This window comes from Pinus tabuliformis, chromosome X (assembly GCF_031772625.1).
Source record: "Pinus tabuliformis cultivar Carrire ecotype Pingquan chromosome X, CPIR1, whole genome shotgun sequence".
NCBI lineage: Eukaryota > Viridiplantae > Streptophyta > Pinopsida > Pinales > Pinaceae > Pinus > Pinus tabuliformis.
Window position 1 is genome coordinate 859,369,634 of NC_142308.1, and position 10,246 is coordinate 859,379,879.

The following is a 10,246-nucleotide window of genomic DNA, read 5'->3' on the forward strand; positions in this document are numbered from 1 at the left end:
TTTTAACTTATATTATCTTGTACAAGTGTTGGTTTAGTCCATCGTTCGCATTTTCCAAGTGTTGCATTAAGTTCTTACCTTTTCCTCCTTAGCAGTTTCCGTTGCTGAGTAATTTTTTTTTGCATTTTCATTTTTCCTCTTGCATGTTAGATTTTTCCACTTATTTTTTGTTGATCTATATTACCCTTAGCCAGATCTTCATTCCTTCCTTCCCTAGCAATCATATCTGCCACTGTTTTCCCTCTTTCTCGGGCATATATGCACAACTTTGGCCATCAATTTCCTTCCACAACTATGCATTCCACATCTTCAAGAGGCAAGCCTCGAGCTTGGCCTTTGAGACTGTGTAATGTGCAGTCACTAGCTTTCCCAACTGCACATTAAGCAATCACAATCCTCAACCCTCAACCCTGTCCATTGATACTGCGTAATGTTTAGTTCCTTCCCTCAATCTGCCTAGCTGGGACTATGCATTGCACAGTCTCAAGCCTCTATCTGCCTCCTTGAATGTCTAGACTACACAATGCACAGTTCATGAGGCTAGTCTGTCACCTTCATCTCAAGAATTGCACAATCCTTTCTCCTGTTAGAAAATCAGAAAGGAAGAAAGATTTTCTTATATAGATAATTACTTGTGATTCTTTTATCTTTATGTTCTTATTTTATCTTTTATTTCATCAAGAAATTACCAAAACAATGACACAACAAAAAAATGTAGGTAGATAGATGGGCAAAACCCCTATCTAGGGGAAAACCTAGTCAACAATTCTTCCTTCAATAGTTTCTCAAGATAATCCAAGACTCTAGACACATATAAAGACTTCATCCACACCAATTCATCGCTTAATCCTCCTTGTAGATAATAACCCTTCAAAAGTGACTTCGACCTAGCAGCATTAGCAATAGTTTCGACCTAGTAGTTGAGCTTTGACCCAGTAGCAGTAGTAATAGATGCTTCAACCAGAATTGGCAAACTTCAATCTCCCTTGACATATCTCAAAACTGAGTGAGAGATGTCCCAAACTTTTGATCTTGAGGTCTTCTATCTTCTTCCAGAAAATCTCACTTCTTTCCATCTCTTCTTCTATCCCTTTATCAATTTCGTACATCCCAACTTCCAACTTTACGATATTGAACTATTTGTGAGAGAATGAGATGCTCCAAATGAATTCAATATCCCTTTAATATATATCCTTCCAAAGAGGTCTAATTACTTGTCTTGAGGATGACTTGGTATGGAGAAGACTAAATTCATTTTTTACTCAAAAATAATTATTTTCACATTATTCGAAAGCCCAAGAAGGGTCTCTTTTAATTTACAATGACTCTAATGACTCAAAATAAATCCTATAAGTACTCAATGGGGAGTTTGACCTAAAATATGATGACTCGAGCATGAAACCTATGCTTTAATAAGTCACAATAATAATAATAATAATAATAATAATAATAATAATAATAATAATAATAATAATAATAATAATAATAGTTTCTTCATTCTTTTGAAAAGTACATCTCAAATACATTTATGAAGATTGAACCTAGTTACAAATTTCAACACACCCTCTTAACTAGGGAGTTATTCATCAATACAAGTACAAGGAAGATCTCAGAACACATGAACCATGAAGAATTTTAGGCACCGCAATGCCATGGACTACATTCTTAACTAGGGAAATATATCCAAGGTCTTCTGATAGTTTAGGCACTGCAATTCCATGGACTAGATTCCTAACCAGGGAATCTATCAAAACGAAACTAAGATGAACTAAATATTTCAGCCTCTCTAGGTACCATTAGGCTTACTTACTAACCATCAACCCAAGGATCTAGGTGCATATCTGAGGTTAGAGCTCTATGACCAACGACATCCTCCCTACTTCGGGAATTAAAAATCAACACAAAATTTCAACTAGATGTCCTCCCAGGAAATGTATCACACAAAAAGGCTCAACTTTCAAATTATTCCAATTGGTAACAAATCCTCCCTGATCAAACATATAATCAACAAAACTCTCCCAGTCAAACTAATTGACAACCCTACGCATTTGTTGAATTGAGGCTTCTATGATCCATATCAAGTTCATGAGAAAAAGTTTTGCGGAGAAAAAGTATCGAAGAGGCCAATGTTATTGCTATAATTTCGCAGTTCCATCACTGAAAATTTAGGGAAGCTCTTGAAATTGAGAAAATGCCTAGCAATCTCAATAGAGAGGACGGTTGGAAGATAAGTAGCTGTTGGGTTCCTGCCCTCACGTCCCAACCATATCCTTCCCTTCCTCCCCTCCCTCTTTTATTTGCTTGCTCTTATTTCCCTTGAGAAAGGTTTTTTTCCCCTTGTTATCCTTTACCTGCTCTCTTTTGCCATAGTTCTTTAATCCTCTTTGGTTTTCTTCCTTGATAATCCTCTTCTAGTGGGTTAGTTTATATAGTAGAAGGCTTTATTATTTAAATTTATTTTAAACAATTATGTATTTACAAAATTTAGCTTAATTATGGAAAAGAAAAATAATAATTATTTTGATATTGAAATTCAATCTACATTTAGGCTTAAAATTAAAAATGATAATATGTTCTATGACTAAAAAATAAATAAATAAATATTAATAATAATGATATTGGATAATTTATTAAAAAATTAGAACATAAAAAGATTATTCTACTCTATTAGATACAGATCTAACAACAATCATGTAATTAAATATAAAACTTACTATTAATTAACTAAATATTTAAATAAATATGAAATATTTAATTATATATCTCTTATGTATAGTTCATATGTTACCTTATTTACATAAATTTAATTCTTTTTAATTTAATAAAGGTATAACTAATTTACTATTAACTTAATAATTATTTATTTATTTAATATTTTACTGAGTTAACTAACTAAATATTTATTTATTTTACTTAAATATATTATTTAGAAATAGTTATGCTTTCCTATCCCTATCCCTTATCTAGTCCAACTAGCCGTTTCCCAGTCAAATATCGCTGTTAGGAGGTCTAGCCTACCAGTTAAATATAGTCCTTATAGGTTCTGCTCTGACTATTTAACATGCAGCCTGGATCTGATTCTTCAACTTGTCCTGACCATGAACCACACTGGTTGGTTCGAAACGCGTCGACAAATGATTTATCATGTGATTTACGCCGAAAAACTTTTTCTCATGAACCCTAAGCATGTGAAGCATGCTATCAAACCTTCGAGAGGTTTATCTGTATAAATTGTTAGAGTCCTATAGTGATAGGATTCATAATTTTGAAATGGATAAGGTTAAGCCTTGTAATATGTACATACCTTTTCTTTATGCAAATGTTTTCCATATTAAAAATTTAAAAAATGTAAAGAGGGTATATCCTAAAAGAAATATCAAAGGACAAAAAGAATAAGAAAAGATCAAAAAATGAAAATATATGAACCCCAAAAACAAAAATAGATCATGAAAGTGTGCAAGTCTAAATGCCACTACTATTTTACTGCTTTACTATCTTAAATAATGGTTGTGTGTAGCTTGTCATACATGCCACAACCCATAGTAGTCAAACTACTTAATCTTGACTATTTCATGCTTTAAATTTTATATTTATAGTTAGAGAATAAAATATGACCAAACAATTTACTCTTGGCAGATAATTAGATAGGTAGAGAAAATAAAAGGAGTTCATTAGTTTAATTTGAGCCCTTGGATGATATAAGGTTAGAATTAGATAGTTTACTTTTCAAAAGAAAAATGAATGATAAGGGTCTGCTAGCCTAAATGCACCCAAATAAAATGAATAAAAAATGGTAGGGTAAGTAATGGGTAAGTAGAAGAAAGGTTTTTGAAGTATAAAGTTGATTGGATAAAAGCACATTTATCATGCTTGATTATATGTTTCAATGTGCATGAGCATTTAAGAAGGTAAAAACAATGGTTTACAAGTTCATTTAATTAACTCCCCTTCATTCTTTTCTTCCATTTACTTACTAATTTTCCCATCCACAAGTAAGTTCTAATACTTAAATCCTTCAAGTCATAAAGGCTCAGAGTATTTCTTTGACTTTTGGTGGGACCGAACCCTCGGCTTAATGACTTATGGACACAAGTGTTAGAATTCCCTTCATAAAATTCATTTCCCTTCATCACCCTAACAAAACCCATTTTCCTAAGGTTAAACTTCATTTGCCTATGAAAAGTAAACAACCCCATGTTGAATTTCATTTCATTCAAAACACCCACAAAAATATTTTATCCTAAGTATGAAGTGTATGTAAATAAAGTGCACAAATATTACATTTATGCTTAAGGGTATGTTCACTCCGCTCATTTCATATTAATTTCTTAACATAATACTATAGTTCCCAATATACTTTTTCCGGTATATAATTAAATCCCCTATATAAATATCCCAACCCTTAGTTTAGTTATAAACTATACTTTACCCCATATCCCGAAAAAACCGATAAATCTCGTTGTTAAACCCCACCCGATCATTTAATCCCATGATTAAATCCTAATTAATCCCAAACCACCAAGGATTAAAGCACTGCGCCACCCCCCCCCCAACACCTCTAGTCATATCATCTGCACACATCCCTCACCCGACTCCCATCCGATCATCAATGCCCACATCCAACGATCCACAACCATATCGAGTGCACCGATGGCCGACCTTTACCCGCTCGATAAGGTGGTTTTCCCCAGCCCCCCAACTACTACATGGAAAGCGCTGGCATAGATCGGGCGACCCCTCCTAAATACCACCTCCTCCATGAAAGTGGTGCGATGGCTTGGGAAACCACCTCCCCGCTCAACCCGAAAAACAACCACTGTTCATTTGTAAATTACCCACCAAAAAGTAACCGTTGCTCAATAAAAAGGCCGAGAAGCCCTATTTCACCTTTTTCACTCATTTTATTTATGAACCTCTACAAACCATTGCGACACCTCCAAATGCTGAATTCATCAATTGGCCTCCAATTCCACTCCTGAAGAAGCTGCAAAGACCCCAATCAAGCTCTCAAATCCGTACCAGAGCCATTCAAACTTCTGCAATTGTCGTGAACTTCAAATTTGAAGTTAATTCACCAAATTCCAAGTATTTGAAGACAAATTACCAGAAAACCCTTTCAATTTGAAAAAGTTCAGTCTGTAAAGTGTTTTAATTAAGTAAAATTAATTGAAATTACTTTAAAGGTTAAATTGTGTGCCCAAACCCTTCTGAAATATTCTGAGTTTCTTTCAAAACCTCTGAATAAAACAGTATTGCCAAATTCAAGTCCACAAGAACTGAATTATGGCTATCCCTGTCGCCATGGATGTTAGACCTATCACAACTCCCCATTTGGGCCTTGAACACCTTCCCCTCATGGACATGGATTTTCAAATCAGAGACACAAGTGAATATGAAGTCCTACTCAAAATTCATTATTTGAGTAAAGGCAGATATCTCAACAATTATGATGACATTGGCCTTAGGGACTCCAATTTTCCAAAACACCAATTTCCCCAAGTACATATTTTTCCTGAAATTGTCCATATCTGCCATGCTTGTTACATTCCCAGCTAGAGAGCTATAATGTCCCCTAACCAAAAGGTTTTGTTCACAATTACAGCAGAACCAATTAATGAGATGTTGCAAGTCCAACCAGGTCCAAACCTAACCCCACTCTCCATTGGGGATTTGTTAGACCTATACACCAAGTTGAGTCCCTCTAGACTGGCCCAAATATTCCAAACTTTCATTGTAGAAGAGCAGCACATTCCTAAAGATGCCCCTCCATATGTTTTTGTCATTTTCTCTTAAAGGAGCAAGCATATTATGACTATGATATCATGTATTTTGGGTTGCACCACTAATGAATTTGTTGATGATATTATCCTAGCCTTCATGTCCATTTTCACCCCAGGAAAGCCTCTCGCTACTTTGTACAATTATGCCCAGTTCATAGATGAAAGGATGCATGAATAGTTTACCAGAATGCACAATGAGAGAGTATGCAAATACCCATCTGTAATTTACCATATGTTTTTGTATTATCAGTTAGACAGATTTCCCTTCACCCTCTAGAAGCTAGATACTAGAGGCCACCCCAATGCTATCATTTTTGGACACCACTTTTCCACAAGTATTCATCACCACACACCTATACAGACTTCATTGACTGTTTTTTCCATCCAGTCATGACTATGCTAATAGGAAGGTCTCCACCCAGAATAAGCCAAGAAATCAAAAGAGTCCTCCAATTTTCCAAGCAATGTAAGGTGGGAGATTGGTACCTTCACCAAAACCACACCGAAATAAGAATCTATGGTTGCCATCTTGCCCCATATAAACTGCCCAAATACCTCCCCATGAGGTTGTTTTCTCTAGAGTATTATAGGTAGATAATGAACTCTGATGAAGTCAACTTTGTATCAGCCAAGAAAAGAACCCAATTCAAAGTCAAAAATCAGTTAGGCCCTTTCATTTGCAATTCTAGAGAAGTAGGGAAAGAAGCAAATCAAATTCAGCAACAAATGAAGTTCCAGAACAGTTTCATATGGAGGTATGACCCTCAATAGTTTATGACCAAACTTAGACAAAAGGTAAAATTGGGACCTTACATTCATCACCCCATACCAAAGATAGAGAGATATACTAATCAATATTAGTGGTTGGAAAACACTCTCATAGACAGGGATAGTACAAAGGTAGATGTTGAAAACACCTTGATTGATTTAGAGAGAAAGCTTGATGAAATCTCATTCCTACAGGTACCAGAGCACGAAGGAATCATGAGTACCCCTGTTGTTTTGCAGACTCCTCAAAATGAGGAAAATAATCCTAAGAGGAATAGAGAAGGAGCCTCCAATTCAGGTATGGACACTTCAAATGTGCAGTATGGAGCTAGCTAGAGCAAAAGGCCAAGGCTCAATCCTGTTTCAGAATAGGAAGACACAGAAGGCTCAACAGAAATAACTAATACTGAGTTAGACATGAGGAAGGGCACAGCTCCATTTGGAGAAACACAGGACCCATCTGCATCATAGACTCAAATGTTAGAAAGGTAGCTCAGTGTAGAAGTCTCCTCATTTAGTAGGCCTGCTGATAAAGATAAGGACATAAAGGACAAGTTCAAGGAAATCAAGATGAGAAATGAGAAACTGAAGGCACAATCTTATGCACAGTATCTCAAGCTTACACCTACCAATCAAACCAGGTTGATGTCAGCTTTTGACATCAAGGAAGGAAAGATGTAAATGTTCTTCATAAAGCCAACTGTACAACAACCAAGGACATCAGCAGATTTCAAGAAAATTGATTTTGAAGTATTGGCAAGGGATATTCATCCCATTGACCAAATTGAATTTCACAAACAGGTTGGAGAAATGATTTACTCCACCCTTACTGGAAAAGCCATAGCTTCCCATCAGTTGCAGAATTCATTGAACAACATTTCAACCCAGTATTAGTTGGAGAAGGCCTCCTCACAGGCCAAAGACACTAGAATCAAGTCTTTGGAAGACTTAGTGATTGAATTGAGACATGATCCCAATGACATCAAAGATACTAAACAACTGATCAAGAAAAAGAATGATGACATTGTAGCACTCAAGAAGCAATTGAAGATACCTTAGCTACAACATCCCCAGAGACAGGAAGTATTGGAAAATCAAACTAGGCATGAAGAGTTGATGGACTTAGTCCTCAAACTAAATGATCAGTTAAGGGAGACAGAGAAGGAATTGGACAACCTAATCCAATTAAATAAAACTGATATTGCCACTACCTCAGTGAATGTCATCCCAACAATTACCATGGTTGTTCCTTCCACATTGGCAGCCTCATTGGCTCCCACAGCTCCTATGGCCACAGCACAACAGGTTTCAACAGAGTCTACATCAGCAGCAGATACATCAGGTGAAGAAGCAGCAAAGTTGGTTAGAGCTATGGAAGAAATGTCCATACAGACAACAGAGATGAATAAGCTCAAAGAAAAGGTGACAAGCTTGGAAACTAATTACAAGCTTGCTAAAATCATGCACAAAGAAGAAGTGCAAAAAGCTGCCAGGATGAGTGAGAGATTAAAAGCCATGGAGAAGGACCTAACACTGAAAGAACCCCTTGGGTAGGCTAAGGAATTACTATGGGCCAATATCATTGACTTTGTCAATGATATTTGACCATCAGTCAGGTGATTTTTGAACAGATAGATTTAATAAAGATGGCTACAAAGGCCATCCAAAGAGTAAAATAAGAATTAGGAGAAATGCCAGAAGATGCTACCAGAATTATCTAGTTCCTTAACAGTAAAAATAAGTATGAGCTTAAGGAATTGGAAATAGAGGACAAAACAGAGACGATTTTGGAGGTGAGAAAGGTCCTCTCCAAGAGAAACTTAATGCTAAACTTGGAGGAAAAGTGTCAAAATATGCAGGTATCCATTGACAGATTTATGAGTTTCAAATTTTGAGAGAGAAAGGGCTATTGAGTCCCTTAGTGATAAATGACAAGATCATGACATAGCAGGATTACAACAGAAAAATCAGAGAGCTAGCAAAAGAATAGGTCAATACATCATCAATCAAGGCATTGCCAACAGGAAAAGTACTCTACCAGACATTTGGAAACTTGTTTTACCTCCAGCATGAGGTAAAACACTTGTTTATCAATAAGCCTACTTTTGCCAAGTACATCGTGGCAAATGAAATATATAGGAGGATGCTAAAAATCCAATTACCTGATGCTGAAGCATGGGAGAAATTCACTGATTACTATAAGAAATATGTAGTAAAAAGGTTAAAGTACAGTAAAAGTAAAACAACCAGGTAAAAATATGAAGACAAATCAGCAGAGTTAAAGTGTATCATTATCAAAGTGTATCAGATGAAAGCCAAAAGTAAATGAAGGTTCCAACAACAAAGATCAAAAAACAATGCAGCATAAAGCACTAAAATCAAACCATAAAAGCTAGCAGTACCAAAATAAAAGGGACAGCATGAAGTAGTTCAATAGTTGTCTCTATCTTCTTGCAAGAAGGTATTTTTATTTCCTGAATTAAATCTCAAATTAGTTTGAGATATTTTGTAATAAACTTTTGTATAAATACTTCACAATTCGAAGTATGTAGTGTGGATTCTATTAGATATTTCTATAGACTTTTTGATCAAGAAGAACTAGAAGGTTATTGTATCGGTTGATGAGCCAGCAAGCTAGATTGATTAATAAAGATCAGACTGTTCCAAGGATTCATGTGTTCAGCGAGTTTCAGACAAGTATTTTCATGTGTTTTTTTCATTTTCTCAAAGTTATTCATAATCTTATATGTGTTTCAATCTAAATGCTATAACTGGAATGATATTTCAGAACTTGTTTAAATCACACTCTGTTTTAACACTTAAGCATTTGAATATTTTCTTCTGATATTTAAATTAAAGGATTCTTAATTTCTCTTTAGTTTAAATTGATTTCATAAATAGTCCATGTTAAAGGATCCTTGACTACCCTTTGATTTCGAATACCCCTACCTTCCTCATTGATTATCCGGGTTTGAGAACCCTTAACTGCTCTCTCACCCTGAGTGAAACGCTTTCACCCCTCTGTCTTAAATATCTGAAATACACTCCACTATCTTGCCCATGGAACATCCCATTTAGTGAGTTTATCCAGCCTTGCTTCCTTATCAGTTGACTCCATAGCCCAATGGTCTGAAAGACATCAATTTATCCATCTGTTTAAGAGATCCCACCACCCAATTTCAAACAAAATCAAAACCCCTTGAACAATCATAGCTAGCCTAAAACATCTTAACTAAAACAAATTTAAACTTAAAGAGAGATCCCTCTCTGAGCATTAGGAAGGCTAGGTCTTGATCTCCAAAAGTGGATAGTGGTTACCTTTGGTTTTTCCTTCTTATTACTTCAAAGGAATTATCAGAGTGATAACATTTCTGGTGACCATACTAGGGACTTTGATCCTCAGTCTCATAAAAACTTTAAGGAAACCTTCAATCAAATATTGAGCCCCTTAAGGTCATTACTCGAAGTAAGTTTTCAGAAAATTTCATAAAAACAATTTAAAAACTTAAAATTTTGGCTCCTAAAAAGATTCACTACACTAGGGCCAACCCAGATCCAAACCCTGCAACTATAGTGGATAACCCAAAGAGGATTTTAAGACAACCAAAAAATGAAGAAACTCAAGCCAATAGTAGCCAGCTAGATAGAGCCAATTCACTCCCTGAGGAGTTTTCAACTTTAGAAGAAGTCCCTTTTGA